The following is a 7,899-nucleotide window of genomic DNA, read 5'->3' as shown; positions in this document are numbered from 1 at the left end:
GGGGCGCCCCCTCCCTTGCTCCTTTCCCTTCCTTTCCACTAAGGCCCATTAAGGCCCATATACCTCCCGGGGGGTTCCGATAACCTCCCGGAGCTCCGGTATTTTCCCAATCTCACCTGGAACCTTTCCGGTGTCCAAACATAGTCGTCCAATATATCGATCTTCATGTCTCGACCATTTCGATACTCCTCGTCATGCCCATGATCACATCCGGGACTCTGAACTACCTTCGGTACATCAAAACACATAAACTCATAATATAACCGTCGTCGAACTTTAAGCGTGCGGACCCTATGGGTTCAGAACTATGTAGACATGACTGAGACACGTCTCCGATCAATAACCAATAGTGGAACCTGGATGCTCATATTGGCTCCTACATATTCTACGAAGATCTTTATCGGTCAAACCGCATAACAACATACATTGTTCCCTTTGTCAGCGGTATGTTACTTGCCCGAGATTCGATCGTCGGTATCTCAATACCTAGTTCAATCTCGTTACCGGTAAGTCTCTTTACTCGTTACGTAATGCATCATCCCGTAACTAACTCATTAGCTACATTGCTTGCAAGGCTTATAGTGATGTGCATTACCGAGAGGGCCCAGAGATACCTCTCCGACAATTGGAGTGACAAATCCTAATCTCGAAATACGTCAACTCAACAAGTACCTTTGGAGACACCTGTAGAGCACCTTTATAATCACCCAGTTACGTTGTGACGTTTGGTAGCACGCAAAGTGTTCCTCCGGTAAGCGGGAGTTGCATAATCTCATAGTTATAGGAACATGTATAAGTCATGAAGAAAGAAATAGCAACATACTAAACGATCAAGTGCTAAGCCAACAGAATGGGTCAAGTCAATCACATCATTCTCCTAATGATGTGGTCCCGTTAATCAAATGACAAATCATGTCTATGGTTAGGAAACTTAACCATCTTTGATTAACGAGCTAGTCAAGTAGAGGCATACTAGTGACACTATGTTTGTCTATGTATTCACACATGTATTATGTTTCCGGCTAATACAATTCTAGCATGAATAATAAACATTTATCATGAAATAGGAAATAAATAATAACTTTATTATTGCCTCTAGGGCATATTTCCTTCAGTCTCCCACTTGCACTAGAGTCAATAATCTAGTTCACATCGCCATGTGATTTAACACCAATATTCATATCTGTATATGATTAACACCCATAGTTCACATCGTCATGTGACCAACACCTAAAGGGTTTACTAGGGTCAATAATCTAGTTCACATTGCTATGTGATTAACACCCAAAGAGTACTAAGGTGTGATCATGTTTTGCTCATGAGAGAAGTTTAGTCAACGGGTCTGTCACATTCAGAGCCGTATGTATTTTGCAAAAATATTCCATGTCTACAATGCTCTGTACGGAGCTACTCTAGCTAATTGCTCCCACTTTCAATATGTATCCAGATTGAGACTTAGAGTCATCTGGATCAGTGTCAAATCTTGCATCAACGTAACCCTTTACGACGAACCTCTTGTCACCTCCATAATCAAGAAACATATCCTTATTCCACTAAGGATAATTTTGACAAATGTCCAGTGATCTACTCCTAGATCACCATTGTACTCCCTTGCCAAACCAGGGCATAGTATACAATAGGTCTGGTCCATAGCATGGCATACTTTTATAGAACCTATGACTGAGGCATAGGGAATGACTTTCATTCTCTTTCTATTTTCTACCGTGGTCGGGATTTGAGTCTTACTCGATTTCATACCTTTGTAACAGAGGCAAGAACTCTTTCTTTGACTGTTCCATTTTGAACTACTTCAAAATCTTGTCAAGGTATGTACTCATTGAAAATCTTATCAAGCGTGTTGATCTATCTCAATAGATCTTGATGCTCAATATGTATGTAGCTTTACTGAGGTCTTTCTTTTAGAGAACTCCTTTCAAACACTTCTTTATGCTTTCCAGAAAAAATTCTACATCATTTCTGATCAACAATATGTCACTCACATATACTTATCAGAAAGGCTGTAGTGCTCCCACTCACTTTATTGTAAATACAGGCTTCACTGCAAGTCCGTATAAAACTATATGCTTTGATCAATTTATCAAAGCGTATATTCCAACTCCGAGATGCTTGCACCAGTCCATAGATGGATCGCTGGAGCTTGCACATTTTGTTAGCACCTTTAGGATTGACAAAACATTCTGGTTGCATCATATACAACTCTTCTTTAATAAAACCATTAAAGAATGCAGTTTTGACATCCATTTGCCAGATTTCATAAAATGTGGCAATTGCTAACATGATTCAGACAGACTTAAGCATCGCTACAGTTGAGAAAATCTCATTGTAGTCAACACCTTGAACTTGTTGAAAACCTTTTTGCGACAAGTCGAGCTTTGTAGATAGTAGCACTACTATCAACGTCCGTCTTCCTCTTGAAGATCCATTTATTTCCATGGCTTGTCGATCATCGAGCAAGTCCACCAAAGTCCACACTTTGTTCTCATACATGGATCCTATCTCAGATTTCATGGCCTCCAGCCATTTTGTGGAATCTGGGCTCATCATCGCTTCCTCATAGTTCGTAGGTTTATCATGGTCTAGTAACATGACTTTCAGAACAGGATTACCGTACCACTCTGGTGCGGACCATACTCTGAAGACCTACGAGGTTCTGTAGTAACTTGATTTGAAGTTTCATGATCATCATCATTAGCTTCCTCACTAATTGGTGTAGGAATCACTGGAACTGATTTCAGTGATGAACTATTTTCCAATTCGGGAGAAGGTACTATTACCTCATCAAGTTCTACTTTTCTCCCACTCACTTCTTTTGAGAGAAACTTCTTCTCTAGAAAGGATCCATTCTTGGCAACGAAAATGTCTTGCCTTCAGATCTGTGATAGAAGGCGTACCCAACAGTTTCCTTTGGGTATCCTATGAAGACACATTTCTACGATTTGGGTTCGAGCTTATCAGGTTGAAACTTTTTTCACATAAGCATTGCAACTCCAAACTTTAAGAAACGACATCTTAGGTTTATTGCTAAACCATAGTTCATACGGTGTCATCTCATTGGATTTAGATGGTGCCCTATTTAACGTGAATGCAGCTATCTCTAATGCATAACCCCAAAACGATATTGGTAAATCGGTAAGAGACATCATTGATCGCACCATATCAAATAAAGTGCGGTTATGACGTTCTGACACACCATTACGCTGTGGTGTTCCAGGTGGCATGAGATTGTGAAACTATTCCACATTATTTTAACTGAAGGCCAAACTCGTAACTCAAATATTCATCTCCACGATCAGATCGCAGAAACTTTATTTTCTTGTTACGATGATTTTCCACTTCACTCTGAAATTCTTTGAACCTTTCAACTATTTCAGACTTATGTTTCATCAAGTAGATATACCCATATCTGCTCAAATCATTTGTGAAGGTCAGAAAATAACGATACCTGCCACGAGCCTTAATACTCATTGGTCTGCATACATCAGTATGTATTATTTCCAACAAGTCAGTAGCTCGTTCCATTGTTTTGGAGAACGGGGTTTTAGTCATCTTGCCCAAAAGGCACGGTTCGCAAGCATCAAATGATTCATAACCAAGTGATTCCGAGAATCCATCTTTATGGAGTTTCTTCATGCGCTTTACACCGATATGACCCAAACGGCAGTGCCACAAATAAGTTGCACTATCATTATTAACTTTGCATCTTTTGGCATCAATATTATGAATATGTATATCACTACGATCGAGATCCAACAAACTTATTCATTGGGTGTATGACCATTGAAGGTTTTATTCATGTAAACAGAACAACAATTATTCTCTGACTTTAAATGAATAACCGTATTGCAATAAACATGATCAAATCATATTCATGCTCAACGCAAACGCCAAATAACATTTATTTAGGTTTAACACTAATCCCTAAAGTATAGGGAGTGTGTGATGATGATCATATCAATCTTGGAACTACTTCCAACACTCATCGTCACTTCCCCTCAACTAGTCTCTGTTTATTATGTAACTCCTGTTTCGAGTTACTAATCTTAGCAACCGAACAAGTATCAAATACTCAGGGGCTACTATAAACACTAGTAAGGCACACATCAATAACCTGTATATCAAATATACCCTTTTTCACTTTGCCATCCTTCTTATCCACCAAATATTCAGGGCATTTCTGTTTCCAGTGACCATTTCCTTTGCAGTGTAAGCACTCAGTTTTAGGCTTTGGTCCAGCTTTGGGCTTCTTTGCGGGAGTGACAACTTGCTTGTCATTCTACTTGAAGTTCCCTTTCTTTCCCTTTGCCCTTTTCTTGAAACTAGTGGTCTTGTCAATCATCAACACTTGATGCTCTTTCTTTATTTCTACCTTCGTTGATTTCAACGTCGCGAAGAGCTCGGGAATCGTTTTCATCATCCTTTGCATACTATAGTTCATCACGAAGTTCTACTAACTTGGTGATGGTGACTAGAGAACTCTATCAATCACTATATTATCTGGAAGATTAACTCCCACTTGATTCAAGCGTTTGTAGTACCCAGACAATCTGAGCACATGCTCACTAGTTAAGCAATTCTCCTCCATCTTTTAGCTATAGAACTTGTTGGAGACTTCATATCTCTCAACTCGGGTATTTGCTTGAAATATTAACTTCAACTCCTGGAACATCTCATATGGCCCATGACGTTCAACACGTCTTTGAAGTCCCGATTCTAAGCCGTTAAGCATGGTGCACTAAACTATCAAGTAGTCATCATATTGAGCTAGCCAAACGTTCATAACGTCTGCATCTGCTCCTGCAATAGGTCCGTCACCTAGCGGTGCATCAAGGACATAATTCTTCTGTGCAACAATGAGGACAATCCTCAGATCACGGATCCAATCCGCATCATTGCTACTAACATCTTTCAACACAGTTTTCTCTAGGAACATATCAAAATAAACATACGAAAGCAACAACGCGAGCTATTGATCTACAACATAATTTGCAAAATACTACCAGGACTTTCATGATAAATTTAAGTTCAATTAATCATATTACTTAAGAACTCCCACTTAGATAGACATCCCTCTAATCATCTAAGTGATCACGTGATCCAAATCAACTAAACCATAACCGATCATAACGTGAAATGGAGTAGTTTTCAATGGTGAACATCACTATGTTGATCATATCTACTATATTATTCAGGCTCGACCTTTCGGTCTCAGTGTTCTGAGGCCATATCTGCATATGCTAGGCTCGTCAAGTTTAACCTGAGTATTCTGTGTGTGCAAAACTGGCCTGCACCCGTTGTAGATGGACGTAGAGCTTATCGCACCCGATCATCACGTGGTGTCTGGGCACGATGAACTTTGGCAACGGTGCATACTCAGGGAGAACACTTTTATCTTGAAATTTAGTGAGAGATCATCTTATAATGCTACCGTCAATCAAAGCAAGATAAGATGCATAAAAGATAAACATCACACACAATCAATATAAGTGATATGATATGGCCATCATCATCTTGTGCTTGTGATCTCCATCTCCGAAGCACCGTCATGATCACCATCGTCACCGGCGCGGCACCTTGATCTCCATCATAGCATCGCTGTCGTCTCTCCAACTATTGCTTCTATGACTATCGCTACCGCTTAGTGATAAAGTAAAGCAATTACATGGCGATTGCATTGCATACAATAAAGCGACAACCATATGGCTCCTTCCAGTTGCCGATAACTCAGTTACAAAACATGATCATATCATACAATAAAATATAGCATCATGCCTTGACCATATCACATCACAACATGCCCTGCAAAAACAAGTTAGACGTCCTCTACTTTGTTGTTGCAAGTTTTACGTGGCTGCTATGGGCTGAGCAAGAACCGTTCTTACCTACGCATCAAAACCACAACGATAGTTCATCAAGTTAGTGTTGTTTTAACCTTCTCAAGGACCGGACGTAGCCACACTTGGTTCAACTAAAGTTGGAGAAACTGACACCTGCTAGTCACCTGTGTGCAAAGCACGGCGGTAAAACCAGTCTCGCGTAAGCGTACGCGTAATGTCGGTCTGGGCCGCTTCATCCAACAATACCACCGAACCAAAGTGTGACATGCTGGTAAGAAGTATGACTTGCATCACCCACAACTCACTTGTTTTCTACTCGTGCATATAACATTAACGCATAAAACCTGGCTTTGATACCAAAGTTGGGGAACGTAGTAATTTCAAAAAAATTCCTACGTACACGCAAGATCATGGTGATGCATAGCAACGAGAGGGGAGAGTGTTGTCCCTCGTAGACCATAAGAGGAAGCATTAGCACGACGCGGTTGATGTAGTCGTACATCTTCACGGTCCGACCGATCAAGCACCGAAAGCACGACACCTCCAAGTTCTTGCACACGTTCAGCTCGATGATGTCCCTCGAACTCCGATCCAACCGAGTGTCGAGGGAGAGTTCCATCAGCACGACGGCATGGTGATGATGATGATGTTCTATCGTTGCAGGGCTTCGCCTAAGCACCGCTACGATATTATCGAGGAGGACTATGGTGGAGGGGGGCACCGCACACGGCTGAGAGATCCAAGGGATCAATTATTGTGTCTATGGGGTGCCCCCCTCCCCCGTATATAAAGGAGTGGAGGAGGGGGCCGTCCAAGGGAGGAGGCGCGCCCGAGGGGGGGGAGTCCTACTCCCACCGGGAGTAGGACTCCTCCCTTTCCTATTTGGAGAGGGAGAGGGAAGGAAGAGGAAGGAGGGAGGAAGGAAAGGGGGGGCCGCCCCCCTTCCCAATTCTGATTGGGCTTGGGGGGGGGCCTCCCTTGCTCCTTTCCCCTCCTTTCCACTAAGGCCCATTAAGGCCCATATACCTCCCGGGGGGTTCCGATAACCTCCCGGAGCTCCGGTATTGTCCCAATCTCACCCGGAACCTTTACCGTGTCCAAACATAGTCGTCCAATATAATGATCTTCATGTCTCGACCATTTAGAGACTCCTCATCATGTCCGTGATCACATCCGGGACTCCGAACTACCTTCGGTACATCAAAACACATAAACTCATAATATAACCGTTATTGAACTTTAAGCGTGCGGACCCTACGGGTTCGAGAACTATGTAGACATGACCGAGACACGTCTCCGGTCAATAACCAATAGTGGAACTTGGATGCTCATATTGGCTCCCACATATTCTACGAAGATCTTTATCGGTCAAACCGCATAACAACATACGTTGTTCCCTTTGTCATCGGTATGTTACTTGCCCGAGATTCGATCGTTGGTATCTCAATACCTAGTTCAATCTCGTTACCGGCAAGTCTCTTTACTCGTTACATAATGCATCATCCCATAACTAACTGATTAGCTACATTGCTTTCAAGGGTTATAGTGATGTGCATTACTGAGAGGGCCTAGAGATACCTCTCCGACAATCGGAGTGACAAATCCTAATCTCGAAATACGCCAACTCAACAAGTACCTTTGGAGACACCTGTAGAACACCTTTATAATCACCCAGTTACGTTGTGACGTTTGGTAGTACACAAAGTGTTCCTCCGTAAGCGGGAGTTGCATAATCTCATAGTTATAGGAACATGTATACGTCATGAAGAAAGCAATAGCAACATACTAAACGATCAAGTGCTAAGCTAACGGAATGGGTCAAGTCAATAACATCATTCTCCTAATGATGTGATCCCATTAATCAAATGACAACTCATGCCTATGGTTAGGAAACTTAACCATCTTTGATTAACAAGCTAGTCAAGTAGAGGCATACTAGTGACACTATGTTTGTCTATGTATTCACACATGTATTATGTTTCCGGTTAATACAATTCTAGAATGAATAATAAACATTTATCATGAAATAAGGAAATAAATAATA

The sequence above is a fragment of the Triticum dicoccoides genome, chromosome 7B (assembly GCF_002162155.2).
Source record: "Triticum dicoccoides isolate Atlit2015 ecotype Zavitan chromosome 7B, WEW_v2.0, whole genome shotgun sequence".
Lineage (NCBI taxonomy): Eukaryota > Viridiplantae > Streptophyta > Magnoliopsida > Poales > Poaceae > Triticum > Triticum dicoccoides.
The sequence above is the reverse complement of the archived record's forward strand: the minus strand, read 5'-3'. Positions refer to the sequence as shown.